Source organism: Osmia bicornis, chromosome 3 (genome assembly GCF_907164935.1).
Source record: "Osmia bicornis bicornis chromosome 3, iOsmBic2.1, whole genome shotgun sequence".
Taxonomy (NCBI): Eukaryota; Metazoa; Arthropoda; class Insecta; order Hymenoptera; family Megachilidae; genus Osmia; species Osmia bicornis.
In genome coordinates this window covers 73,466-88,304 of record NC_060218.1, presented here as the reverse complement: position 1 = coordinate 88,304, position 14,839 = coordinate 73,466, and the positions used below count along the sequence as shown (strand labels likewise).

At 43.3% G+C, this 14,839-nt stretch overlaps 1 protein-coding gene across 10 annotated transcripts in view; it reads left to right on the top strand.

Annotated features, from left to right (window-relative positions):
• LOC114876095 (protein turtle) overlaps nt 1-14,839 on the top strand; it is a 134,877-nt gene that overhangs the window by 73,541 nt on the left and 46,497 nt on the right. For 6 of the 10 annotated variants that reach the window (XM_046285173.1, XM_046285172.1, XM_046285171.1 and 3 more), the window contains exon 1: nt 5,381-5,770. The exons of 1 other annotated variant lie outside the window; for it this stretch is intronic. The gene's annotated coding sequence lies outside the window, so the exon portion shown is untranslated. 3 more of the 10 variants (XM_046285167.1, XM_046285168.1, XM_046285170.1) reach the window with 3 other exon arrangements.

Below are 14,839 nucleotides of genomic sequence, written 5' to 3'. Positions count from 1 at the left end.
ATTTTCCATGAATGATGGAAACACCGAATGTGCTCGTTCGCACCTGTTAATCGACACGGTATTCATCGTGTATTTTCAAACGAATTCTACACGTTCATTGCGAGTAATCGGATCTGTTAGCCATGCAATTTTCCACATATTTTTCTGCTTCATTCGTTCCGTGCCGTTCCGTTCCGTTCCGTTCCGTTCCGTTCCGTTCCGTTCATAATAGACTTGTATCTGTTTGGCGGCAGAGAATTTCAGGCTCGTCCTAATAAAAGCAACAGACAATTGTAGAAGCTTGCACGGTAGGGAACAATTAAATTGAAGCTCGATTCGGTTACATTTTTTCGCGTGTCACGTTAAATTCTTCGAGCACAACTGCACTGGCTCCTTGGAGACACTTTTCACAGGACGAACGGGCGGACGATTAGATTTCGAGGCAACGTTACATTCCTACCACCCAACCGTACCTACACTTTCCTACAATTTTATGAGAAATAGAGAGGTATAGGGTTAAAGTTAACACTTTAAGTTTAGCTAATGGAAGGTTGGAGTGCTATTATGTATATACATTTTTTTGTAAGCTTTTCATTTCGCATGGATTTGATAAAATAGGTATCCAATCGTGAAAGCGTTAAAATAGACGTACAAGAAATGAAATAGGATAACATTGCGGCGACGAATGGAAATCTCTTAAGAAATCTGTTTATTTTTAATCAAGTCCAGATTTGGAAGCGGATCAATGATCATTTTTCGTTAAGTTACTTGGTATGCTTGTTTAATGCCGAAACGATGGCAATTCAGAGAACGTTCGTTTAAAGTTTAATAGAACAACGCTCGATTTAGATCCCGTTACCTTCCGTCCGGTTCTCGATCATTATAGCTTTATGTAGATTTATGGTACGTCGTATTTTATTGCCGGATATCGACCAAGTTATATTTATTCGGTGAACGATAGTGTGTACCGTGCTTTGCTGTGCTCGTTCCTCAGGGAGGTCGAGGACTCTCTCACTTTTTCTTTTTCTTTTTCTTTTTCTTTTTCTTTTTCTTTTTCTTTTTCTTTTTCTTTTTCTTTTTCTTTTTCTTTCCTTTTCTCTTCTTCGTCTCGCCGACAGTCTCCTCTCTCCGTTTCTGTCCCACTACCACGTGAGCAGAAAATATTGCCACGACATTTATATTAAACTCTGCAAAACTATCGATCCACGCTCGTATATTATATAGAACCCAGCGTCTTTCCACGCAAATACATTTTTATTTTAAAGATTTTCTGTTTTACAGTTTGATCGTCGTGTATCGACTTCGATCTTGAATTCTTCCATACTTTTTAACCTTTAACTAGAATGGATGCAGGGGACCAGCTTGAATACCTATACATATTGTATAATACCTACATAATTTCTATTGAATGAAAATGAGCACGGATCCGAAAGGAGCAGGAGATACAGTTGGTTAACACAGCGTCCAACTGACGTAAGTGGGGTTCGTTTTAAGTGCGGGTATTTAACAATTTATGGCTGGTTGTCGTAGCCGGAAACGCGTCTCTGCGACGGAACTACCGGCTGGTTTGGTTGAGCCGCGAACATTGCATTAAACGTCGACCAACGCAATTTCCTAGGAAACGCAACCGGCGGCGAATTCGAGCGGATAAACTACGACGACGCGAATAACAATGCTCGATCTCTCTGAACTATTATTTTGAAATAATATAAAAGGGAATAATATAAGGGCTGTTGTTGTTTTATTCTCTACGAGTGACATTTGAACTTGATGTAATTCTCGGTCGTTTCTGACTTAACAATTTTTCATATCAGACATTCGTCGTCAGTAATATTTGATAAATTAAGAGTGGATAAAGTAAGAGTGAATCCGGATGATGACGACGATCAATGAACTGTAACAAGGTTGTAACAAGTTCCAGCCGTTCGGTTATCTCGCGACGTGTCGCGCGTCTAATCTAGTCGATTAGAGATCGGTCTTCCGCTCGGCCCCTGTTATCTCCTTCTGATTCTAGTGGAACATCGTGGACGCCGTCACTCGTCGATTAAACCCGGATACAATAGGATTTCCCAAGTCTTTTGGGACCCAGATACACACAGTTTCCAGGTTTTCCCTTTTCTCATTTACACCCTTGGAAAAACGTGCGACATCCTTCTGTTCGATACACCCTTCCACTTCGAACTGGTTGCTTTCGGTCACGCGATCGCTCTTGCGGGAATTTTCCTCGGCTGTAAATTGCAAAAGTTCCAGCTACGGGGTTCGACTATCGTATCCCTACCGAAACTAACTGTTGTTTCTTCTTGTTTCAGATCCCAAGGCGTCTCTCTGGATCCGGGGTACCCTCGCACATTCGCACACTCGCACACTCGCACACTCGCGGGGTAAGTTGTTCTTAATATGTAACCGGCGTCGTTCACTTGCTCGAGTAACCGAACGGAAACGGAACAATGATTCTTCGAAACTCGATTAAGATTTTTCAACGTTTGATCGTTGCCCATTTGCTTATCATCATCCAGGATTTTCTACTTATTTCTACTTATTAGAGCGTTATTTAAGGGTTGCCAAATATGTACTACTCGTTCACATCGGTATCCAGACAAAAGGCCAGTTTACGCGGGTCTAGACGGTTGAACGACTCGCATTAGTACCTGACCAGGCAAAGGGGGATCTTTACTCTCCCGCTGTCTCGTTATTATCCATTACGCGCGACACGCGTTCCCCCACAGTTCTCGATCTACATAGTTCAAGTTTCGATGCAACCTTGGAAAGTGCACGGAAACGCAGCGTCTCAGGGAAGTTTCGTTCTCGCGTTCCAAGCAGCAAGCTGAGCGAAGCGCAAAGTCTTAGCTAGATAACGGAGAAGGCAACGAGGCGGGAAATTTTCTCGACCTACCGAAAACTTTTCCATTCTGCGCCGATTTGAAAAGCAACTATCTATATGTAGTCTATGGCCTCTGTTTTCCGCGATGAATATCGTGAGAAAAGTTCATGGAAGTTCGTTTCCACCTAGATAGCTGGAAAAACGAACGAAAACGGTTCTATTCCTTTTGGTAACGCGTTCATTAACGTTTCCGTTACGATCACCTGTGAAATTTCAGCGGTCTCTTTGATCCGCTGTAAAATCATGCGGTTTCATTTATTATTAACGCCTCTATGCTGCAATGCATACATATATGTATATTGTACATACATATATGTATTATATATGTTAATTCTGAGATGACGAGATCGTTAGATAAAAAAAACAGTAACAGTTTAATAATAAATCCGTTTCTCTAGCTATTTTTGCGAGAGTTATCGTATTGCTCGAAGCGACTGGAATCGTAAACGTTAAATCGTAATTGATTGCCTTCTCTTTTCGCTAAAAATTAATTGCTCCAGGAACGGATTCTCTGACAGCAGATTAATTTTAGCTGATGCTAGTATCTTCGCGACTGAGGAAACAATAGCATACTTGGATATTCCAGAGAGAGGTATTAAAAAATGAGAGAAACAAAGGTTAGTTTACGACGCAGAGAGTTTTTTGGACTCTCCCAACCCCTGACCTGGCTGGAATACATTTGTTCGAACATCTGCGGAATCTGCGGATACCTATATTGCCAAGGAGAAAATGAATAAATTAACAGCAGAGCACTTGCTGCTTTTCGCCCGCACGGCAACTTGCGCGTACTTAATTAAATTTAACGCGGTGCTTGGTCCAGGCTTTCGCTCTCGGACTTTGCGTACCTTTCACGGAAGTCGGTCGCTCAGAGTTGTTCAACCGACGACGTTGGACCAACGATGTCGCTTAAATATTTAATCTGTCGGAACAGCGTTGCGCGCAAAAGGCGGCAACTTTGAAAGTCACACAAATCGAATTACAAATTCGCTTTCCCAAAGGAAGGTGACAAACAAACGCGACAAGACGATTTTCGAGTGTTTTAACGTATTCTAAGACGTATTCTAAGAAAATCTATTATATCCTTAAGAAAGGATGAGAAACGAATAGGTCCTGGTAGAATCTGTTTTGAGGAGAGTTAAAAAAAATGAAGAATATTGTATAGAGAGATGACACGAGGGACACGGCGCGGCGGCCAGGGCACCTTTGGAAGTCGTTACGAGCTTGGATGCCGCCCTTCCGCCCGATCAATATTACGTTGGTGGGGCGGAGGCGGAGGCAGCGGCAGCGGCAGCCAGAGAGGGTGAACGCGAGGAGGCAGAAGAGTGGTGGGAAGGTTAGGGAAGGTATCCAAGGTAGAAAGTTGTCCTGGCGGGGTGTCGAGGGGATATTCGCCGGGAGAAGAGGGGTTGAAAGTGGTGGGGGTTGTCAGTGGAGGAGCCAGCCAGTACTGTCATGGCGCCGTGCACCACCGCCAGCCAAGCGGTAGCTGAAATTACTCCCTCGCGGTGTGTGACGCGTTGTTGGCGATTTTTCCAGGGAAATTAATCGCGATCAGCGGGTCGCAAAGGGTCGCGTAGTGCTCGACGATTTGCTCGACGATTTGCTCGACGAGGGAAAAAGGGACGCGTTTAAGTTGTTGGTTGGAACCGCATCGTCGTGGTGGGTGCGCGCGATCATCCGGCGCGAGCAACTATCGTAACCCGTACGTCGTCGTGTCGCAGTCGTGGCTTCGCGGCTCTCTCGAGAGGAGCAGAAACTGTGTGTGTTCGCGTGTTTGTCATTCGGAGAGATAGTTGGAAAGGACCAAATATTTAAGCATAAATTCGAACAAGTATTGGAACGGTGCTGCGAACTCTGTGTGCTGATACTCGACTAGTATATCATCCACGGGTTGTTATTCGGTGTGTCGGTGGGGTAGTAGAACGAAATCGTATCGACCTCGAAACTGTTTGCAACAAAGGTCGACGATCTTGAAGAGGCTATAGGTTCCCGATTCGAGGTAGTACATATAGTGATCGAGGAAAGGAGGAACGGTGAGACGCGAAGGTGAATCGATGTTGGACGCGAAATCGTGTCGCGATCAGTTCGTTGGGTGGTAGCACGCACGATGTCGCGGCGCGATGCGTCACGTGACTGACGTGAGAACGGACGAGCCGAGAACGTGAACGAGTAGTTTTACTTGTAAACTAAAAAGTAATAAAAAATAACAAGTTTCAACACACCTGACCAGGCTGTCGTCGAGCTGGTGGAAAACAAGACGGAGGTGGCTGTCGGAAGTGAATCGCGTTGCCAGCAGCCCCGGATCTATCTCTCACTCTGACTGACGACGAACACAGTCGGGGTTAACAATGTCCTAGCGAAGGCAGGAGTTCGTTTAGGCCGATCCCCCTCGTCCTCTTCCGTTTCGTCCAGAAGAACCTTGAATCCCGTTTTCGCTCCCTGACCTCCAATCATACCAACGCGACATCGACCCGACATCGTGGACAGACACACACGTGCACGGGTAACGCGTACGTACACCCTTCTCTTTCTTTCCTTCTCTTCGATTCCTCCCGCCCTTTCTTTGAATCTTGCTTCTCACCTATCACTCGTGCACACGTTTTCCCTTTAATACGTCCTCTGTTCCTCGAAGTATACCTGAAAACAACGACAAATATACAGGTGCAGAGGTAGACTGGAACGCTTCTACGCAGAGGCGGCGGGTACACGTAAACCCTGAATAGCTGGCAGACGGATAGAAAGACGGCTTTACCGAATCCAGCCAAGTCCAAAGTCCTTAATCCCGTGGGGTGATCCTGGCCCCGCCCGTACGCCTAGGAACCACACCCCGGCCAGAGAAGGAACTCAGGATACAGATTTACCCGGCTCTCTTACTCTCTCTATCTCTCTCTCTCTCTCTCTCTCGCTCTGGTAAGCTTCCACCTTCGCAGCTGTTGCCTGTTTTTCCTATATTTTCTTCCCTCTTACGCGACTCTAGTTTCATCCTCGTCACTCGACACCCCCACTTGTTCGTTCCTTCTTGGTGGATTTAATAGCGCACATGGCCTCGTTCCATGCTGGATGCGAGTTGCACCCGCGTCGCGCAGGTTAGAATCGTCGCGAAGGGTGGGTTAAGGGCAGCGCAAAGACTCGGGAGCGTTTCGTGTGTTGAATTATTTCGCTGGATTGCCTGGAAATCGCGTGTTTTTTTTTTTTTTCTTCAACCTTGCCGCTTACAGAGGTGGCAGCCAATGAAAAGAGAAAAACGGTGCCGTGTCTTGTCTGGTTTCGAGCAGAATTAATTGCCGTGGAGAGATCGCGCGAGTACCGCGAAGGCACGCAGCAATTGGGGTAGAAGAGGGTGGCGCCCCGATATGTCGAGAAAAAACGTGCGACTTCGAGCTACGCCTACGCTTCGTTAATTCCACCAACCGCGAATTTTTTGCCATCGTCTAGGTGTCTGCACCGTGTTAATTGGTGGTGGGTATCGATCCTCAACCAATTTTCTCTATACCGCGCCAGAGTTTAGGTTATACACTGGCGGTGTTTTAAATCTACTCGCTTCGATACACATCGCGTGTTTTTTGCAAACAAGGGCCAATTTCGAAACCAAACAAGATAGAAAATATATTCTGAATTATTCGCTTCTTATTTGAAATTTCGATATACGATTCGTTAAATTAGAGAGATTCGAGAAACAATCGTATCGCCCAATAGTGTTCAAGTTCTTATCTATTATATTTACCTAACACAGAAGAGTATAGATCTCTTTGGATAGATATTGGAGAGCGATCGAGCGTTTCCATTAGTCTTCGCTGCGAGTCCTTAATAAATCTGTAATTAAAAGTTTCGTCGAAGCGTCGCGTCGATTAAAGACGACGGAGTAGGATCGTTGTCGGTGAAAATTCTTTGGAAACTCGCAACTAAACTCGATCGATCGCGTCAGGAATCGATCTGCAGGAATAACTCGGGGCACACGCTTGATTTCATAGCTCCTTTGATGTATCCAAGCCAGGAAATGCACGAAGGGCACGTTCATCACGGTTCGTTGCTTCTAGTCAATCGCGCGACGAACTCTCGAATCGCCAGATACCTCTCGAATATAATTTACAAACTCTACAACTATCAATTTCAAATCATTTATGCGTATTGCTGATTTTTCTCAACGCTGACATCAATGTTGCTTATACAGTTACGTTCGTAACTAATTCAGGAGATGTTGGAACAATTGGCAATAACACGTATACACGTATCAGAGCTGTGAAGAATAATTGTAAAGGTGAAATCATTATAATAATAATAATAATAATAATAATAATAATAAGAAGAAGAAGAAGAAGAAGAAGAAGGATTAAAAGACAGAATCATTTTCTATCGCTGCTCTGATAGCAGGTTAAATTACATTCACTAAGTGGGTAGGTTTTCACGTTAAAAGTTGCTGCTTCAGCACTCCCCCATTCATTATCGGATTAGTACTTTTAACACGTCGAAAATTTATAATCGCGACGCGGCGGTACGAGAACTAGTTGGACGAATCAATTACTTTCTCGTTTCGTAATTTACATTGACGCGCGTTTAACCGTGTAATTTAATTACACGAGAGGTTAATCCGATACCATATAGCGAATCCGGGTATTCGTACACTTGAAACGAGGCTCGATAATATTTTGACTAACAAGAATTTGCCAGTAAATTTAGCGAATCAGTGCCGATTAAACAGTTCTGGCTCTGATAAACGTGTGTCCTCTATTTATTTTAGCTGTTGCTTGAAACCCCCATAGATTTTGAGCGTTGATGCGATGCAAGCCATATAAATTTGATGATTTTCGATGCGATAAAATATAGGTAACCAGAATTTAGTAATAAAGCGTGCTGTAAACGATATTCGATACATACTCTGCTATCAACGAAAAATTGATTTATGAATTTGTAAAATTCCAACTTAACGCTTGCTCCAATTTCGTTGAATAGAAAACCTCGTAACTTTATTTTTATTAAAGAACGATATTTTTTCACGATCACTATTCCGTGTCTACCTATGCCTATCATTTATAATCATATAAAACTTTAATCTTTGTCCACCGATAAACTGGTAATCGCAGAATATTAATTAGAAGAAATTTATTCAACCAGAGAGATGTAGAGAAGTGTTTGAGTAAAAAAAAGCAATTTCAGGGCGGAAGTTCGCGGTCGAGCCGTACTCGCACCCCGATTTAACTCGAAACGAACGGTGTTGGATCGATCGAGGATGTGCGCACGATTTGGTTGTCCTGGAAAAGGGACGAAAAATTCGCACTCGGATCTGATACCTATAGCGCGGAGGCGTTTTAATTCGAATTGTAAATGAGGAACCACTAGGCTGTGATACGCGCGAGGAAAATTAACTCTTCCGCTACGAGCGACGTCGTTGAAAATCGATCAGTACAAGTAGTATTGGTCGGTGTTTGGTCAGACGCAAGACATAATATGGATTATTAAGGGCATTAAGCATCGATTCAACACCTCAGTTTACGTGTGTTTTTTAAAACATACACACGACGCTTTAAATCGTTCATTTGGTCGTATCAAATACGCAGAGCCGTTTTTCAACGGGTCCTGGGGGCGTCCTGATGGGGCGTCCTTGGGGCGCATTGCAATTGCAGTCTAACTAAACGTTTACAGAGGCGCAAAGGGGATGGGGTTGAACGAAGGCGATGAGAAAAATGCATTGTTGCTAGTAGTGTAGCGCTTACAAGCGTTTTGTGAAGGCATTTTTTTTCTTATTTTCAAAGCTGGACGAGGGTTTTCTTTTAATCTTTTTTCTCTATTGAGATTGACTGTAATCAACCACCATCAACACCACCACCACCAAATGTTCGTCATTCGTCAAGGGGTAGAAATTGTGCGGGATAAAATGAGGTAAACGTAATAGAGGAAATTGAATAAATTAAAATATGTAATGGAGTAGATTTACGTGACTTGTGATCTGCTTTTCATCACTTACCGGGCAAATTAAATAAATATGTATAAAAGAATTTACTTAGGAATATAGAGAAAAAAAAATATTCACCGCTGGATCACGTTTGACGATCGCGCTATTCGCTATCCCAGGATTAATTGAACAGTGCCGTATGAAAAGGGTCAGTTGCTCTTGACACGATACACTCTTTCGAATGAAGAAAAAAGTGCACCGCGTCTTCATTGTACTGCCATAGCTATTGTCAGACTGGATCGAAAGTAGAGGAAGAAAAAGCGTGTTTTCATCGAGCTTCATTTACCAATTATTGATTCACCGTATCGACGAGTAGTGCCCGAACAGACTAGACGCAATGTCCGTTAACGATGATTTTAAGAGAAATTTAATCGCTCTTCTGGCATAGTTTCAGTCTTATTGTTGTCGACTGCCTTTTATAGAGTAGCAGCATCAAGTAATACACAGTCTGCAGAAGGAAATTAATCGGTAAATCATGAAATCTGCTCTGTACCCGCTCTCTCATTTCTCTTCCACTGTTCTACGCGATTCGTCGACGACGACGATATTTCCATCGTTATTAATCCGCTAATCTCGCGATTCAACGCGAGAGAATCGAGCAGATGGTCGTTCAATTTCCTGCTTCCGTTCTGAAAGAAGAGGAAAACGAAAACGAAAACGAAAACGAAATCTACATTCACTTTCTTCGTGACCATGTGTCTGAACGGATGAAATTGCTTAACGTATCCTAGCGTTTAATATTAAACACAGTCCTCGTTGATGGCCTCGTCACGTAACGGCTAATTTATTCGATGCCCTTTTTTTTAGCTGATCTTTGATATATTTGGTAGCTGTGACAACATCTGTCCTTCGAGTGCCGACGCAAGACCGCGATCGAAACTCTACCGCGAGATCGTGCTGATTCGTCGAGCACGCGATGCGTCGTTTTTCTCGTTAGTTTCGTAGGTCGAAAGTTGAAGGTCTTTCTTCGGCCCTCGGCTAACGTGCCGTTTCGATCTTCGTGCACTGGCATGCAACCTCGAGCTTTGATATTAATATCTAAATACCCCTGCTAAAATCTTGCTAATCGACCGTATAGATTATAGATTGTGTGTACGAAAATAAAAGATTGACTTGTTTGAAAAATTTCGACCGTTTACGACGACAACTACATACATATGTACTACATAATATAAATTCGCTAAAGTTTCAATACAGTGAACATTGTTCCTGGTCGAACGGAATGTAATTGCTTTCGTAGCTGTCTGCTACAGTTGCTCTGCTCTGCTCTGCTCTGCTCTGTTCGTCAGAAAACCTGAAATTCTGTCGATTTCGGGAAAATATTGGAAGGCCGTGACGGAATGGTGTCGGTTGATGGTGAACGGAAACGGACACACTTACGTTTTTCCTGCACAGGTCATTCGTTAATTAACCGTTCTGATTTTAATCAGAAGAGAAAGAGATACAAAGGCTGGTTGGCCGATAATGACGCCGCGTTTACGTCGAGCAATATTTTATAATTTCCACTATTGGGGCCTCCTCAATTAAAGGGACACCAGCGGTAATTGCAAATCGGACGAGAGAAATTCCTTTCGATGTATGTACATATACATATAGTCTACAGGTTGTTTCAAAGAAATCTTCTTTTTTAAATAACCGATTAATTTTATTGTACATTTTCTAGATCTTTCTCAAGACTAGAAATGAAAAGTTTCACACTCGTTTTTCAAAACGCTTTTGTTGAAATCTCGAAGAAAAAAGCATGTATGTATGTATCGCGTAGATTTATGCGGGCTAATGTAGCGCGAGAACGCGTCGCTTTATACATAATAGAAAATCGATTTTCATAGAAGCTTCGATTACAGTGTCGTAGCCGCCTCGCGGCGATTGGCGACCGGCATCTGTTGCCTTTACGCTTTAGAGCCGCGAAACGTTGTAATTAAACCCGACCTGGTCGTCCAGTTAACCGTGTTTCTACGCGAAACGTAATTAAACCCGGTCAGTCTGCTTTCATGGCAAACCCCTCGTCTCTAACGAACTTTTCGTTAACCTGTATCGTTCAATCGCGTCAGATTTCTTTCTGGCGTGTGAATGAAAAAAGCTTGCAAGATTATCATCGAGAAAATGGGATTAGTACATACCTACGATATTATTATACGTGTATTTTCTCATTGGAATATTGTTCCCAATTTTATATCGTATGAAAATTCCGCTAAAATCGATACCTGTATCGATTGGATAATGTCCATTGTAAGCAAAGTCGGAAACGTTGAAATTCTAGTAGCGGTTGTTCATCACCGTTGACTAGGCTAGACCATCGCATCGTCCGACCAATTTCTCTTTTCTACCCTTTTACGAACCTTTTAATACCCTGACGAATAGCCCACGCTGATTTTTCCCATGGCCCCTATATATTTTCCTGTCGTCTACGTGGAATTTTATTTTGTCACGACTAACGACGCGATTGCTCTTCTCACGAAACAATCGCTCTTTCGTTTCGTTTCGTTTCGTTTCGTTTCGTTACGTTTAATTTTTTTCCTTTAATGCGAGTAACATATACTGGAGATTTCACCTTTACTTTTGTAACATCATTATAAATTTCTTTTTATTCATTTGTAATCTATTCTGATCGATTTGTTCATTTCGTTCTACAGAAAAGAGATATCAGACATTTTAACGAGAATATTCTTGTTGAGGGTATTATTCAAAAGTAGACATCTAATACAGCCTTAACGAGCCTTTAAACGAAATTTAAACGCGTCCGCGTATCCGACGTAACTTCCGACACACCCCTATCGCGTCGCGCCTAGCTTATCCCTTCCGTATCGTCTCTTTAGCTCGATAACGTCATTTTCCACTTTCTTTTCTCTCTTTTTCTCTTTAGCTGAAAGAGTTGCCGTATTATGCAAGCGGACTAGCTCGAAAGTTGGTGCAAGTTTGTACCACGTGCTTTAGGCAGCTCGTAGACACCGCTTAAGCACGACTTTGCTTGTTCGGTGGTATACGCTTGTTACCACCTGCTACGTGTGTGTGTGTGTGTGTGTGTGTGTGTGTGTGTGTCTTAACGAGTTATCGCGAGTTGATGGTTTCGATACGTCAGCGGTTTCGAAAGCGACGAGAGGTTGGGAACGATCGGTGCTCTCGTCAAATGTTTTTTTTATCTTTCAATCTGAAATAGTAAGGTTGTTAATCCTTACTACTTACTATTTCTGTCGCTTTGGATAGAATTGTTGCGTATCCATCTAGCGGACTCGTTTCGCTTAAGAACAGAGCAATCCTCTTAACGGCGCGCGACGTTAAAACCTAGTTAGGTAAAGCGGATTCGAGATGCGCGTGTCCGCCACCGAACCCAGCTGGATACATACCTTGTCGCTGATACCTGAAATCTGTTATGCGATCAGACGACAATTTATGACTTTCGAACTTTCTTTTTACTCGCTGCATCACATTTCACGTGTACCCAGATGCGTCATCTTAAAATCATACAATTCAAAGTGCAACGCCAATCGCTCAACCTATAATTAGTAGCAGAGATTAGTAGCGCAAATGAAACATGACTTGGAAATTTTTCATTTTCTCTATGCCAGTCTTTCACCGGTACCGTGCCGAATACAAGGCGAATATTTATTGAAATCGTCGAGGACGATGCCATAATCCAAAGAGTTAATTATCCGTCGCTATTAATGCCCCCTTTAACAATGCGCTTAAATTGCGGGGCAAATAAAGTAGCACGAGCGAGTTTGTCGTAATTTCGTGCTTAATTAACGTTCCTCCTCCTGCCACATATCTCCTCCAACCGTGCTCTCTCCTTCCTTCCTTCCTTCCTTTCGATCCATCTTCTCTCCACCCGTGAACGTATATTTCGATCGTATATAGTACGACTCGGCACGTTTGTTAACAGACGAATGTATAGATAAAATAACTTTGTTCATAAAATTGAACTATGCCGATAGAAAATGGCAAATGGCATTGCAACAAACTATTTCATTGAAATAGGACGAATATGCAATTCGTTTCTCTGCATCTCCATTTTGCAGTATTAGGTATATTATGTAATACGTATAATAGATTCATCAAGGCCGTTGATTTTAAACGAGTTGCAGTTTTCGCGCTGTTCCTTGGAAGCATCGAAAGAGGTGCTGAAGAAAACGGAAGAGCCGCAAAGAATGACGAATGAGAAGATTTTCAACTGGGAGTTTCAGCCAAGTCGAGGTTTTCTTTTCTACTCGGCAAGCCGCAAAACGGGGCAACGAGAAGACGAAAAGGAACGAGACATCCGCTTCGTTTCGATGGAAGAAGATCGAGAAAAGCGAGAAAAGCGAGAAAAGCGAGAAAAACTGAGAGAAAGAGAAAAGGAAGGAGGGTGAGAGGTTTCTATTGAGTCGGTCAGCAGCCCGCAGCTGCAATTGAATCGAACGTGCCATAGGGAAGTGCACTTAACCATCTCTCTTGTCTCGTCTCGTCTCGTCTCGTCTCGTCTCGTCTCGTCTCACTTTCGTTGTGTGCTGTCGACGACCGAACGACTTCTCGGAGGCGACGAGCAATAACCATAGCCGTATAGTAGCCGAAAGGGAAATTGCCATCGCGTCGGGAGAATTTACTTTTCCTGTCGTATTTCTTCGCGCGCGAGAAACCAATATCGGCCCTCTTCTACTCGGTCAGCGGATCACAGTCGGTTCTTGGTTACCTTTGCGATTCCACAGACAGACATTCGATTAGTTCTACCAAATATGTACAACTACGTCGAAGAATTCCACGTAGTCCTTCCTTTCAACAACTGTTTAAACTTTGATCGCGAGTACTGGTACATACAGAAGAAATATTTCATCGTTGAATTCTATTTGAACAAGGAAAAGACAAATTGTAGAATCGATCGGGAGAGTCGTCGCGTCGCGTCGCGTCGCTTTGGTTGGCTAGTGCAACGAATGAATAAATGAACGAGCTTGCAGGAACGAGCTTACACGATTGGTGAGACAAGTTTAGATTTGTTCCACATTCTCTATACACGGCGCGGGGCGGGAGAAGTAAGAGGTTTTCACGGAGTAAAATTTCCTTGCCGACTGGTTGGTTGCGTTCAGTCGTGGAAGAAGAAATTAAAGTATACTTGGTTGTTTCTTGCCGTTTCACGGGCTGGAAAAGCTTTACGATCTTTCATAACGGCTGAACAGTCTGAATTCCCGCGTGGCGAGTATAAGGGGAGCTTTAACGTTATTACACCGTGGACCGAATATAAGCCAGACTCTCGGAGGTAAAACCGTAAAGCCCGAAAAGATATCTATGCTGGAGAAGAGATTTTCTCTTCTCTCTTCTGCTCATAGAATGCGCTAGTCTCGTTATCCTTGATACTTTGTTTAATGTTTTCAATCTATCGTCTACTATCGTAGATAACGACGCAGTTGGTGTAAATTTCTATCAGGAAGGGGAGGAAGGGGAGGAAGAGGAAGAAAGAAGAAGTTGCGAAGAATGTTTGAAATGCTCGTTTAGCCGCAAAAGTTTCAGTTATTTCGGTAGGTTCGTGCTTTCGCTGGTATCGTTTCATGGATGATAGTATGTACTCGGTATTCTGCTAGCACCGTTGCGGTCGGCGAGGTCGCAGCTGGTGCGACGCGACGCGGCCACGCGTTTTGCGGCGCTCGCTCGCGGTCGTTCGCGCTGCGCTACTAAATGCTTTGAGGTTTACGCTCCAATGGTCGACCGCAAATATCGTCGGAACCTTTCCATAAATGTATCGCGACGAGTCTACGCGCGTGCGACTTGTCTCAACTTTAATTAAATTTCAGTTTCTCGCCTAGGTTAGAGGCAAGAATAGATTGAGAAAAAGATAGAAATATCGAATATTGTCTCGTGACAATATCAGTTCGAAAAATATCCTCTAAATTTCTTCTTTCTCTTTGCATCTTTTTTATTCTTCAAGAATAGCTAGTTGGCTAAAAAGAAAGGTTTTTACTTTCGTGTCGCTATCGAGCGGAGAATCGTGAGGCTAAGAAGCGATCTTTCTCCGCGACACGGCAATCCGGTGGCGGCAATCTAGCAACGAAATGCGAGCTGAT